A 14198-nucleotide genomic window follows, 5' to 3' on the forward strand; every position below is an offset into this window, starting at 1 on the left:
AGAAAAAACCACAAGGGTCATTTATAGTCTGTTGTTGTTGTTGTTGTTTAGTCGTTTAGTCGTGTCCGACTCTTCATGACCCCCTGGACCAGAGCATGCCAGGCCCTCCTGTCTTCCACTGCCTCCCGCAGTTTGGTCAAACTCATGCTGGTCTCTTCGAGAACACTGTCCAACCATCTCGTCCTCTGTCGTCCCCTTCTCCTTGTGCCCTCCATCTTTCTCAACATCAGGGTCTTTCCCAGGGAGTCTTCTCTTCTCATGAGGTGGCCAAAGTATCCTTCCAGTGAGCACTCAGGGCTGATTTCCTTCAGAATGGAGAGGTTTGATCTTCTTGCAGTCCATGGGACTCTCAAGAGTCTCCTCCAGCACCAGAATTCAAAAGCATCCATTCTTCGGCGATCAGCCTTCTTTATGGTCCAGCTCTCACTTCCATACATCACTACTAGGAAAACCATAGCTTAACCCCCGGCAACGCAGGAATCTTTTGCCCAGCCTGGGGCTCAAACCCCCAACCCTGAGAGTACAAGTCTTGTGTTCTACCAGCTGAGCTATCTCAGTTGACTCAAGACTTCTGCAATCCAGACATCACCAGATACAGTTTTGGGGCTGACCCGTCTCTCCTTACAGACCCTACAGCGCTAACAATCCTGATTCTGCATTTTGCCGGTTCCTGCCTGAACAATTTGTTGACTTTGGCCTGCAAGGAGGAAGGGAAACTAGATCACGGTTTGCGGCTTCGTTCCAAAGTCGCCATTGTGGTCCAAAGACAACACGGTGGCTGGGTGCTGTGTGCCGCAGCGGAAATCTCAAAAAAATGGAGAGGGGCGAAGCGTTTGGTTCCGCAGATCACATTTAATGGGGAAGGGCGAGAGAGGTGTTTTTGCTGCTGCGTTATCTGCAGTCCGGATGTGTTGGACGGTGTAACCCAGGCTGATCTCCCCCAGTCCACGTACCCCAGGCATCCTGCAAAGAGGGAGACAGGGAAGCAGTCCTTCTCCAAAAACAAAAAAAATAACCAGAGGGGAAGGTTCAAGCAGGAAAATGCCATACAGATACGGATTTATTTCTTTTTAAAAAATAATATTTTTTATTCAGTTTTACACTACACATTTAAATTCAAACGTTAGACATAATCATCAACACCTAAATGTTCCCTGAATCCTTAGACTTTCACCCTTCCATAGTTTCCATTTTCAGTCTTTTTCAACTGCATCATATATTTTCTCCATTTTTCTTAAAATGCAGTCATACCTTGGGTTACAGACACTTCAGGTTGCGTGTTTTCGGGTTGCGGACTGCCAAAACCCGGAAGTACCGGAACGGGTTACTTCTGCGTTTCAGCGGTCGCGCATGCGCAGAAGCACTAAATAGCACTTTGCGCATGCGCAGAAGCGCCGAATCGCAACCTGCGCATGCGCAGACGCGTCGTCGCGGGTTGTGGACACTGCGGGTTGTGAACGTGCATCCTGCAAGGAATCAAGTCCGCAACCCGAGCGCCCACTGTAATCCATTTTTAGCTTATAGTACATTACAAGTGTTACTCAAATCCTGCCAAAGCTTTTAGTTGTTTACAGTGTTCTCTTAGATAATTTGTAAATTTCTCCCATCCCTTATGAAAGTTTCTCTCTAGCCTGGTTTCTGATTTTCCCAGTCATTTTCCCCATTTTGGCGTAGTCCATCATCTTCATCAGCCATTCCTCTCTGGTCGGAAATTTATCTTCTTTCCATCTCTGGGCCCGTAGTATCCGTGCTGCTGTCGTCGTGTACATATACAGTGGTACCTCAAGTTACATACGCTTCAGGTTACAGACTCCGCTAACCCAGAAATAGTGCTTCAGGTTAAGAACTTTGCTTCAGGATGAGAACAGAAATCGTGCTCCAACGGCGCAGCGGCAGTGGGAGGCCCCATTAGCTAAAGTGGTGCTTCAGGTTAAGAACAGTTTCAGGTTAAGTACGGACCTCCAGAACGAATTAAGTACTTAACCCGAGGTACCACTGTATAGTCCTTTCTGCTCCTTTGGTATCTCTGCACCAAAAATCCCTAGTAAAAAAGCTTCTGGTTTTTCCACAAACGTTATTTTAAACATTTTTTTCAACTCGTTATAAATCATTTCCCAGAATGCTTTTGTTATTTCGCACCTCCACCACATGTGGTAGAAAGTGCCTTCCTTCTCCTTACACTTCCAAAATACATTCAAAGCAGGATTTTTGATTGGTGTCCGTACATCTACTTTGCATGAAGAAGGTCTTGGGTTCAAATCACGGCATCTCACTGGCTACTGCCAGTGGCGAGCAGTGCCTTTTTTTTTGTAGGGGAACAGTTAGGGCCAGAGGCAGCAGCTTGCCAGGGCGATATGGGGCTGGGGTGGCATTGCCACACACGCAGAAGCATTGCCCCTCCCTCCCTACGCCAGGCAGAATCTTCTCAGGCTTTGGGGTCTCTGACAAGATGTTGGAGCCCTGCTGCTGCCTCCCCAAAGCTGGGTGGGCTTTGGGCAGGTGGCGGGAGGGCCCTTGGACCCTGTCAGAACATTGTGCCTCCCATAATAATAATAAAAAAATAAAAATAAAATGTTAATTATATTCCTCCCTCCCCAGCCGAAGCCGGGCTCAGAGCGGCTAACAACAATAAAAGTAACACAGCATTCTAAAATCAATTCATTCTAAAATCAATTCAGAATCAAATTCGTGGCAACCATTGGGCCAGAGTTCTGTGAGGATGACCAAAGGAGGGAGTCAGGCTATGCCTTGGCCAAAGGCCTGGTGGAACGGCTCTGTCTTGCAGGCCCTGTGGAAAGATGTCAAGTCCCGCAAGGCCCTGGTCTCTTGTGGGAGAGCGTTCCACCAGATCGGGGCCAGTACTGAAAAGGCCCTGGCTGTGGTTGAGGCCAGCCTAACCTCTCTGTGGCCTGGGACCTCCAAGATGTTTTTGTTTGAAGACCGCAAGGTCCTCCATGGGACATACCAGGAGAGGCGGTCCTGTAGGTACGAGGGTCCTAGGCCGTATAGCCGGGCAGAAGCTTCCTGGGCTTTGGGGAAGGAACTGCCAGGCCCCTAGTCCATGGACTTGACGCCACTGGCTGCTGCCAGCCTGTGTTGACAGTACTAAGCTCGTTGGACCCAGAGGTCTGGCTCAGTTCAAGGCAGCCCCAGTGTGCTCATTGCTCGTCAAAGTTGGGGTGTCGAAGATACGCTGCAGTGAATGAACATTGCAGTTTGATGATGATGATGATGATGATGATGATGATGAAAAGAAGAAGAAGAAGAAGAAGAAGAAGAAGAAGAAGAAGAAGAAGAAGAAGAAGATCATCTATGGGCTATTTTTAAAATGAGGCTGCATTTTAAATTGCATTTTAACCTGCATTTTAAATTAGTTTTTTCCTATTATGTTTTTACTGTAATTTTATTGGTGTTAGCCGCCCTGAGCCCAACTCTGGCCGGGGAGGGCGGGGTATAAATAAAATTTATTATTATTATTATTATTATTATTATTATTATTATTATTATTATTATTTTGTTGTTGTTGTTGTTGTTGTTGTTGTTGTTGTTGTTGTTCACAAAGCTGGGCAAAGAAGGAGGAAGTTGATGCTCAGAGACAGGCTGCTCGATTGGGCATCACTCCTGTTGGAGCAATGCAAAAAAAAAATTGCTTGTGGTAACACGAAATCACAGTGAAAGCTGAGCTGAAACAGCTGCAGGGATTTTCCAGACAGGAAGTTGACACACACACACACACACACACACACACACACACACACACGGGGGGGGGAGGGGAGAGAGACTTTTCAGCAATGTTTAGAGGAGATGCAAGCTGAGCCTTAATCGCCTGTTGGTCTGGGGATCTGGTTTTCTCATTAATGTTCCGCACCACCTCTGAATTTCAGGAACTCGAGAGAGGAAGACACACTCGCGCACACAGGTTCACAGCCTGCCCTTTATTTATTGCTTTAGTAATTTAGAAAACGTGGACTCCACCCTCCCAGCACCGCTGGGCGGCTTAGATTGTTTAAAACCAGTATATCACAAAAGCATACGGAACAAATAGTCAGCTGCGGTAACTTAAAAACCAGGTAAAATATCGGAACCCGCTGTTTAAAAAACAACAACACCCTAAAACGGCAAATTAAAAGCTTGTCTGGATTTTAAGTTGTGTTAATAGTTTCCAAGTTACGAATAATTGTTTCATTTTATTCACGGCTGAGACCTGGAACAATTCCGTACTTTGGATTTAAAGCACTGTTAAGACCAGTAGGGACGTGGGAGGCGCTGTGGGTTAAACCACAGAGCCTAGGACTTGCCGATCAGAAGGTCGGCGGTTCGAATCCCCGCGACGGGGTGAGCTCCCGTTGCTCGGTCCCTGCTCCTGCCAACCTAGCAGTTCGAAAGCAACTCAAAGTGCAAGTAGATAAATAATACCGCTCCAGTGGGAAAGTAAACGGCGTTTCCGTGCGCTGCTCTGGTTTGCCAGAAGCAGCTTAGTCATGCTGGCCACATGACCCGGAAGCTGTACACCGGCTCCCTTGGCCAGTAAAGCGAGATGAGCGCCGCAACCCCAGAGTCGACCACGACTGGACCTAATGGTCAGGGGTCCCTTTACCTTTTTAAGACCAGTTTAATGCTCATGGCTGCCCACCCCCAAGGGATCCTAGGAGCTGTACTTTGTTCAGGGTGCTGAGAGTTATTAGGAGACGTTGATTCCTCATCCAGAGCAGGGCCAGCCCACCTGTGAGGCAAGTTGAGGCGACTGCCTCAGGCAGCAAAATCCACAGGGCAGCAGATAATGATGTTGATCATTCTTTTCCCCTTGTCTGCGACGTAGGTCTTCCCTCACCCTTTCTTCCCTGACGGGGAAGGGATATGCCGTTTTGGGGTGTGCTTCGGGTGGCAAAATGTCTTGGGCTGGCCCTGGCCCGGAGTTACGATTCTCCGGGTGAACAGTCAATCCCTCTTCATAGGGAAGTTGAACAACACTGGCTATCTATGCATAAAAGGTAAAGGTAAAGGGATCCCTGACCATTGGGTCCAGTCGTGACCGACTCTGGGGTTGCGGTGCTCATCTCGCTTTACTGGCCGAGAGAGCCGGCGTTTGTCCGCAGACGGGCTTCCGGGTCATGTGGCGAACCAGAGCAGCGCATGGAAATGTCGTATACCTTCCCGCCGGAGCGGTACCTATTTATCTACTTGCACTTTGATGTGCTTTCGAACTGCTAGGTTGGCAGGAGCAGGGACCGAGCAACTGGAACTCACCCCGCCACAAGGATTCGAACCACCGACCTTCTGATCGACAAGTCCTAGGCTCAGTGGTTTAACCCACAGGGCCCCCCACGTCCCTTTCTATCTATGCATGCACCTCCTCTCATATCAGAGTTAGTAGGCATTGCAGTAGTCCAAGCGGGAGATAACTAGAGCATGCACCACTCTGGCGAAACGGTCTGCGGTCAGGTAGGGTCTCATTCTGCGTACCAGATGGAGCTGGTAGACAGCTGCCCTGGACACAGAATTGACCTGCGCCTCCATGGACAGCTGTGAGTCCAGAATGACTCCCAGGCTGCGCACCTGGTCCTTCAGGGGCACAGTTACCCCATTCAGGACCAGGGCGTCCTCCACACCTGCCCGCCTCCTGTCCCCCCAAAACAGTACTTCTGTCTTGTCAGGATTCAACCTCAATCCATTAGCCGCCATCCATCCTCCAACCGCCTCCAAACACTCACACAGGACCTTCACCGCCTTCACTGGTTCCGATTTAAAAGAGAGGTAGAGCTGGGTATCATCTGCATATTGGTGGACACCCAGCCCAAACCCCCTGATGATCTCTCCCAGCGGCTGCATGTAGATGTTGAAAAGCATGGGGGAGAGGATGGAGCCCTGAGGCACCCCACAAGTGAGAGCCCAGGGGTCTGAACACTCATCCCCCACCACCACTTTCTGAACACGGCCCAGGAGGAAGGAGCGGAACCACTGTATGACAGTGCCTCCAGCTCCCAGCCCCTCTAGACGGTCCAGAAGGATGTTATGGTCGATGGTGTCAAAAGCTGCTGAGAGATCCAGCAGAACTAGGAAACAGCTCTCACCTTTGTCCCTAGCCCGCCGGAGATCATCACCCACCGTGACCAAGGCAGTTTCAGTCCCATGATGAGGCCTGAATCCTGACTGGAAGGGATCCAAAATTCAGGGCAGATGGAAGAAAGGAATTCTTTGTGCAGCGCTGTTCATCTATGGAACTGTGTTCTGCAGGAGCCTATGATGGCCACCAACTTGGATGAATTTAAAAGAGTTTGACCCTGCGGTCAAAATTTGGAATGCCATTTTCCCGGACACCGTCTTCCTGTTCTTTCTCATGAGAGCACACCGGCCGTTTGGGTTTGCCGTGATCTCCGTGGTTTCCTTCCTTCCCCCCCCAACAACCCCCCGACACATTTTCCAGGCACAGTGCCCCAAACCAAGACCTCTGCCACAGAAGAGCACTTTTCCCGAGGGGAAATAGTGCCGCGAGATGCTGGCAACCAAAATGGCGGCCGTTCTCTTGCGATAAAAAACAGGACGTCCTTTTTTTTGGGGGGCGACACATTTGTGGGGTACGCTTGCCGGTTTCCCACAGACCTGCCTGTTTTGGGGAACTTGCTTAATTGTTTCCACGTTGTTCACCTCGCCCCATAGATTGGCCTCTTCCTGCAGGCAGGCTGCAGCCCCCCTCCCCAATTTCCCCTTAACCAGTTTCATCTGTGAACTGAACTCTTTGTTTAGCTTGGACGCTGTCAGGCAAGAGAGCCAAGCCCAAGAGAGGTGCGGCTCGACATTTCCCCCTTGCCGTAACCAGGCCCCTTTGCTAGGCCTTACAGTAAAGGAGCTGTTTGCGTGCCAAACATATATATTTTTTATCTTCATGCAGGGGCGGAGAGCTTTTAAGTCTCCTGTACGGGGCCCCATGTCATGTGTTAGCATTTAAGGAAATTCAGGAGCTATGAACAGGCTGCAGCACTCTCTCTCAGCAATCACCCTCAAACAGCTTGCGTTTAAAGCTTGCATACTGGCTCGGGTGAAAGCTTAGAAGTGCAAGATCTCGGGTTCAAAGGAAAGGGACCTTGCGTCGAGAGATACAACTGCACACGCGCGCGCACACACACACACACCCTGCCATTTTTCTTTTTATATATATAATTTTTATTGAATTTTATGTTTTGCAATTTAAAATACTCATTTTAACAAACATCCTTAAAATATCAGTGACTTCCCTTCTCTTTCCACGGTTCATTTTGCATATCACATATCCCTGCATATTTTACAAAAACTAAAGTCATACCTTGGGTTACAGCCGCTTCAGGTTGTGTTTTTTCAGGTTACGGACCGCCAAAACCCGGAAGTACCGGCACGGGTTACTTCCGAGTTTCGGTGGTCACACATGCGCAGAAGCTTGCACATGTGCAGAAGCGCCGAGTCGCAACCTGCGTGTGCGCAGACGCGGGTTGCAAACACTGCAGGTTGCGAACGTGCATTCCGCATGGATCATGTTCGCAACCCGAGCGCCCACTGTATTCCATTATTGCATTCGTCAAAACTTATTTACATTGTTGAATTTATCTCAATGCTGCCAACTTTTTCAGGTGTGCACAATTTCCCCCCATATATTCAATAAACGTTTTCCAATCTTCTCTAAAAGCATGTTCATGTTCTCTTATTCTACATGTCAAGTCTGCAAGCTGGGCATATTCTGTCAGCTTAAGTTGCCATTCTTCTTTGGTTGAGATCTCATTCATTTTCCATTTTGGGGCTAACAAAACACGGGCCGCAATAGTGGCATACATAAATAACCTTTTTTAACACCTGGGAATTTCCGTCTGAATTATCTCCAACAAAAAGGACTTTGTTTTTTTAAACAAGTACTTTTAAACATTTTTTTTCAATTCATTATGGATTATTTCCCAATACTCTTTTACCCTTTTACAGGTCCACCACATATGAAAGAATGTTCCCATTTCTTGTAACTTGAAACCATGGTTTCGGTTCCTACCTTTCGGAGGAGGAGAAAACAAGCTTGCTCCATCCTCCATGTGACAGCCCTTGAGATATTTGAAGATGGCTTTCATCTCTCCTCTCAGTCTCATCTTTTCCAGGCTAATCATGCCCAGCTCCTTCAACCACTCCTCATCAGGCTTGGTTTCCAAACCCTTTATCATCTTTGTCGCCCTCCTCTGAACCTGTTCCAGCTTGTCAACATCCTTCTTAAATTGTGGCATCTAGAACTGAACACAGGACACCAGGTGTGGTCTAACCAAGGCAGAATAGAGGGGTACATGAGCCCACAAATGGTCTCTGAAAGACCTAAAATGTTCCCTGAGTTTGCATAAAAATAATGTGCTTGACACTATACCAGCACTGCCATAGTGCTTTAGAAACATAGTGAATTCACTAGATTTGCCTAAATGTTGTTGTTGTTGTTTAGTCGTTTAGCCGTGTCCGACTCTTGTTGACCCCATGGACCAGAGCACGCCAGGCACTCCTGTCTTCCACTGCCTTCCACAGTTTGGTCAAACTCATGCTGGTCTCTTCGAGAACACTGTCCCACCATCTCGTCCTCTGTCATCCCCTTCTCCTTGTGCCCTCCATCTTTCCCAACATCAGGGTCTTTTCCAGGGAGTCTTCTCTTCTCATGAGGTGGCCAAAGTCTTGGAGCCTCAGCTTCAGGATCTGTCCTTCCAGTGAGCACTCAGGGCTGATTTCCTTCAGAATGGAGAGGTTTGATCTTCTTGCAGTCCATGGGACTCTCAAGAGTCTCCTCCAGCACCAGAATTCAAAAGCATCCATTCTTCGGCAATCAGCCTTCTTTATGGTCCAGCTTTCCATACATCTCTACTGGGCAGGGCACCCAAAATTTGCCTAAATGCAAATTCATATATAACATTTTTTGACACCTGGGAATTTCAGTCTGAGCTATCCCCAACAAAACCTGCCGCAAAGCATTTCCACCAACACGATACCAAAGGGACACGGGACACAAGCTTCCCACCGTCCTCAGAAAACCCCTTAATTCCAAGGTTACTGGCAGGGGAAATGGGGACATTCTGGGATCAAATCAGAAGCTGGGATGGATTTCATAATTCTGAACTTTGTCCTTGGAAAATCAGGACACTTTGAGGGTATCTTTGAAGCATTTTCATTACCCATAAAGGGTTTTGATCATGTTGTTAGTTCAGGGTTTCTGGGCGTTGTTTGTCCAGAGTTTTCCGGATGTTTCCAGGATTCGGTTGTCATAAAGTGTCCAGGTGGAAATCACTTCAGTGTGTGGACTTACGGCGACCCGTGTTAGAAGTGCAGATTTTGGTGGATTTCCTTAAAAAGAGCTCAAAAAAAAGAAAGAAAGAAAGAAAGAAAGAAAGAAAGAAAGAAAGAAAGAAAGAAAGAAAGAAAGAAAGCTCAACAACTCTGGGCAAAACTGAAAAACAACTTTGCCAAACAACTTTTTGTCAACAACTTTGCCAAAAATATGGCAACCCTGGTGAGCGGTACGGGCAACAATCAATTCTCGTGTGTCCAATTGATGTGCAACTGTGTGCGCACGTGCGTTGTGCCGAATCCGGGACATTAAAAATGTCAAAAACCATCCTAAAACATCACAGAAAGGGCGAAAAATCACGAAAACAGTGCCTTGCACTGAACATTGAGGCTTGTGGTGTTTGAGCAAGGAAATTTGGAGGGAGTGATTGTGGTGGAGTTGGGCTCCTGGCAAATACCGCTGGTTTTTAAAAGGGCTTTTCAAGCGTTTTAGAGGGTGTTTGCCGGCTTCTCCAGTGGTGTTTTAAAGATGTGTGATTTCTCGTAAATGTGCGGTGCCTCCGGACGTAACCCCCACATAAATGGGGAGTTGCTTGTACCCAGAATTCTTTGAGAGAAGCAACGTCTTTCGAATGCGCTTTGGAGGTATAGAGTGCCAATGTACCCTAATCTCCCTGTAATTGAATCAGGACAAAGTTTGAATGACAGGCCACCTGGGAGCACCCTGGGTTGCAAACTATGCTTTTTCCAAAATGATTTTTGTTTCCTTGGGAAGAAGGGGGAAAGGCGCGAGCTTTTAGCGCTTAAAACCAAGACTTTCCCTTAGCTTCTTTCTCCAGAATACAGATGTGCAGCCAGTGCCTCCGCCTTATCTGTCTGCATCAAGCAATAATACAGAAAGTCTCCAGCTGGTGGAGCCATCTCAGCAGTTTCCTAGCCTCGGGCTGAACGCTCTCCGTCAAACAGGTTTTGCCACATGTGTATTTCATGGAGCAGAGAGGCCACAGAGGTTGCGCTGGCAGTCTTGTAAGGAGGCATCTTGTAAGCAGAGACAAGTGAGGTGTGTGTTGTTGTTGTTGTTGTTGTTGTTGTTTTTAAAAAAGAAATCTGAGGAATATGGAGGAAAGTGAGAAACCTCCAGATCATAAGGCCCTGTGGAACTCCCTCCCACCAGATGTCAAGGAAATAAACGACAGTGGACGCTCGGTTGCAAACGTGATCCATGCAGGAGGCATGTTTGTAACCCGCAGCGTTCGCAACCCACAGCGCCGCGTCTGCGCATGTGCAGATTGTGATTCGGTGCTTCTGCGCATGCGCAAAGCACAATTTAGTGCTTCTGCGCATGCACGTTCCGGTACTTCTGGGTTTTGGTGTGTCCATAACCCCCCAAAAAAACGCAACCTGAAGCGTCTGTAACCCGAGGTATGACTGTACCTGACTTTTAGAAGACACCTGAAGGCAGCCCTGTTTAGGGAAGTTTTTAATGTTGGATGTTTTATCGTGTTTTTAATATTTTGTTGGGAGCCACCCAGAGTGGCTGGGGAAACCCGGCCAGATGGGCAGGGTATAAGTCACAAATTATTATTATTATTATTATTATTATTATTATTATTATTATTATTATTATTATTACTATTATACTGTAAGGAAGCCTGTTGTGTACAAACGTAGACTTGCCGTGGACAAATTTTGCAATATTTGGAAATAATTTTTATAAACACTGCATTCGGTTAAGTTAAGGTTAGGTTAAGGATACGTACAATACAGTGGTACCTCGGGTTACAGATGCTTCAGGTTACAGAAGCTTCAGGTTACAGACTCCACTAACCCAGAAGTAGTATCTCGGGTTAAGAACTTTGCTTCGGGATGAGAACAGAAATCGCACGGTGGTAGCAGGAGGCCCCATTAGCTAAAGTGGCGCTTCAGGTTAAGAACAGTTTCAGGTTAAGAACGGATCTCCGGAATTAAGTTCTTAACCCGAGGTACCACTGTAACAACCTTATCAGTTTATAAGTTTTTCTTTCTGTTGTCCTTTTTTACACAGGTGTATCTTAACTATTAGGGATGTGGGTGGCACTGTGGGTTAAACCACAGAGCCTAGGACTTGCCGATCAGAAGGTCGGCGGTTCGAATCCCCGCAATGGGGTGAGATCCTGTTGCTCAGTCCCTGCTCCTGCCAACCTAGCAGTTAGAAAGCACGACATAGTGCAAGTAGATACCTTCCAGCGGGAAGGTAAACAGCGTTTCCATGCGCTGCTCTGGTTCACCAGAAGTGGCTTAGTCATGCTGGCCACATGACCCGGAAGCTGTACGCCGGCTCCCTCGGCCAATAAAGCGAGATGAGCGCCACAACCCCAGAGTCGTCCGCGACTGGACTCAACGGTCAGGGGTCCCTTTACCTTTTTATCTTAACTATTGTGATCCTTTTCATGTCTTGTTTTACCTTGTGCACTCATAATTTTATACTGGGTATTTATTTATTTATTTATTTGGTTATTTATTTATTTATTTATTTATTTATTTATTTATTTATTTATTTATTTATTAATTATTTTCCAATAAAGAATATATATATGTGTGTCTGTGTGTCTGTGTTTGTGTGTCTGTTGGATAAGGCCAGTAGCCCTTCTAGACTAGCATCCCCTTCTCACAGTGGCCAACCAGATTCCTGGGGGAAGCCCACAAACACCTTTCCGCTCCCTTCCATCGTCGTGGCACTCTGTGGCAAGGAGTTCCACAGGCCATTCCCCCGCCCAGCCCTCACCGAATGAAGAATCGTGTGCCTTTCCTGAATCTGTTAGGTAAGGAGAGTTGCTCACCTTTGTTCCTTGAGTTTGAAACTAGGAGGCAGCTAATATTTCGGCCAGCAGGAGGCAGACAAGTATCGGCTTAGCAAGAGCGGCTCCAAGCTGCTCTCCCACCCAATCCGTCCCAATTCTCGCGTCCAGCTGCCACCGAGTTACCCAAACCTCAAACCTTTGTCCCGACTTGCGTGCTCAATTGCTTTTCCTTTTTCCCCGGGGTTTTTACATGAGTAGAATGTGTGCTTTTATTTAAAATGCATCTCTGGGTTATTTGTGGGGCATAGGAATTTGTTCATTTTTTCCTCTTCCAAATAAAGTCTGGTCTGGCCCCCCACAAGGTCTGAGGGACAGTGGACCTGGCTCCCTGCTGAAATATGTTGCTGACCTCTGGGATAAAGTATGCCTCAAAATGCATGTACAGTAGACGCGCGGGCTGCAAACGTGATTCATGCGGGGTGCACGTTTGCAACCCGCAGCGTTCAAAACCTGCGTCTGCACATCTGCGCACGCACGGGTTGCGATTCAGCGCTTCTGCGCATGCGCAAAACGCGATTTACTGCTTTTGCTCATGCGTGACCGCCGCAACCCGGAAGTAACCCGTTCTGGTACTTCCGGGTTTTGGCGGTCCGCAACATGAAAAAACACAACCTGAAGCATCTGTAACCCAAGGTATGATTGTATTGGTGAAAACAGTGTACAGTGGTGCCTTGCAAGACGAAAAGAATCCGTTCCGCGATTCTCTTCGTCTAGCGGTTTTTTCGTCTTGCGAAGCAACCCTATTAGCGGCTTAGCGGATTAGCGCTATTAGCGGTTTAGCGGCTTAGCGGCTATTAAAGGATTAGCGGCTAAGAAGAAGAAGAAGAAGAGTTTGGATTTGATATCCCGCCTTTCACTCCCCTTTAGGAGTCTCAAAGCGGCTCACATTCTCCTTTCCCTTCCTCCCCCACAACAAACACTCTGTGAGGTGAGTGGGGCTGAGAAACTTCAGAAAAGTGCGACTGGCCCAAGGTCACCCAGCAGCTGCATGTGGAGGAGCGGAGACGCGAACCCGGTTCCCCAGATTACGAGACTACCGCTCTTAACCACTACACCACACTGGCTCTCAAAAAGGCTATTAGCGGCTTAGCGGCTTAGAAAAGGGGGGGGGGAAGCAGGGGGGAAATCGCAAGACTAGCAAGACGTTTCGTCTTGCGAAGCAAGCCCATAGGGAAAATCGTCTTGCGAAGCAACTCAGAAACGGAAAACCCTTTCGTCTAGCGGGTTTTCCGTCTTGCGAGGCATTCGTCTTGCGGGGCACCACTGTATTAAAATGTATTAAGTTAGGGGGAATCGCTTTGCAAAAAGGTGTACGTTAGGCAAGATTGCATACAAGAATACTGGAAGAAAATATGTCCTAAAATAATATAGAGTTGGAAGGGACTCCAAGGGTCATCTAGTCCAACCCTCTGCAATGCAGGAATCTCAGCATCCCTGACAGGTGACCATCCAAGCTCTGCTTTAAAACCTCCAAGGAAGGGAAGTCCATAATCTCCCGAGGGAGACAGTTCCACTCTTTAGCCATAATCTCTTTTCCTGTGAAATGCTGTTGAATTGTCCAATGAGGACTTTTAAAAAGTAAAAAAATAGTTTGCAAACCAGTGGGGGGGGGGGAGTTACAAGAGCGGGGAAATGAGAAAGGGAGGAAAAACCGTAAGGGATCGACTTGCCCATCCTTCCTCGCGAGGTTGTCTAGAAAACAACCAGCACGGCGCCTTTCCCACCTTCCTTGGGCTCGGACCCCCTCTCTGCTGCACCTCTCCAGGTTCCTCTGGGTGCGTCAGGCATGAATCACCAGCCTCGCCTTGTCTCTCCCCCTGGCGTCGAGCCAGGGAGCTAATCTCATGCGGAACAAGGAGTTGCCTTGGTGGGGTTGCCAAGATAAAACCGCAACCTAGGAGTGTTTTGTTCAGGAGGGGCCTCCCTGGTTTTTAGTGCACGCTCACCTCTTCAAGAAGGAAACATGGGGTTTATTTTTCCGCTCAGGAAGAGTCGGGGAAGCAGCTCTCTCCTGGTGCCAGAGCTGCAGCCTTGTGGGCCTGGCTTCACATTCATTTGTTGCATTTACACAACTCGTGGTGGGGAACT

This window comes from Podarcis muralis, chromosome 10, assembly GCF_964188315.1.
Source record: "Podarcis muralis chromosome 10, rPodMur119.hap1.1, whole genome shotgun sequence".
Lineage (NCBI taxonomy): Eukaryota > Metazoa > Chordata > Lepidosauria > Squamata > Lacertidae > Podarcis > Podarcis muralis.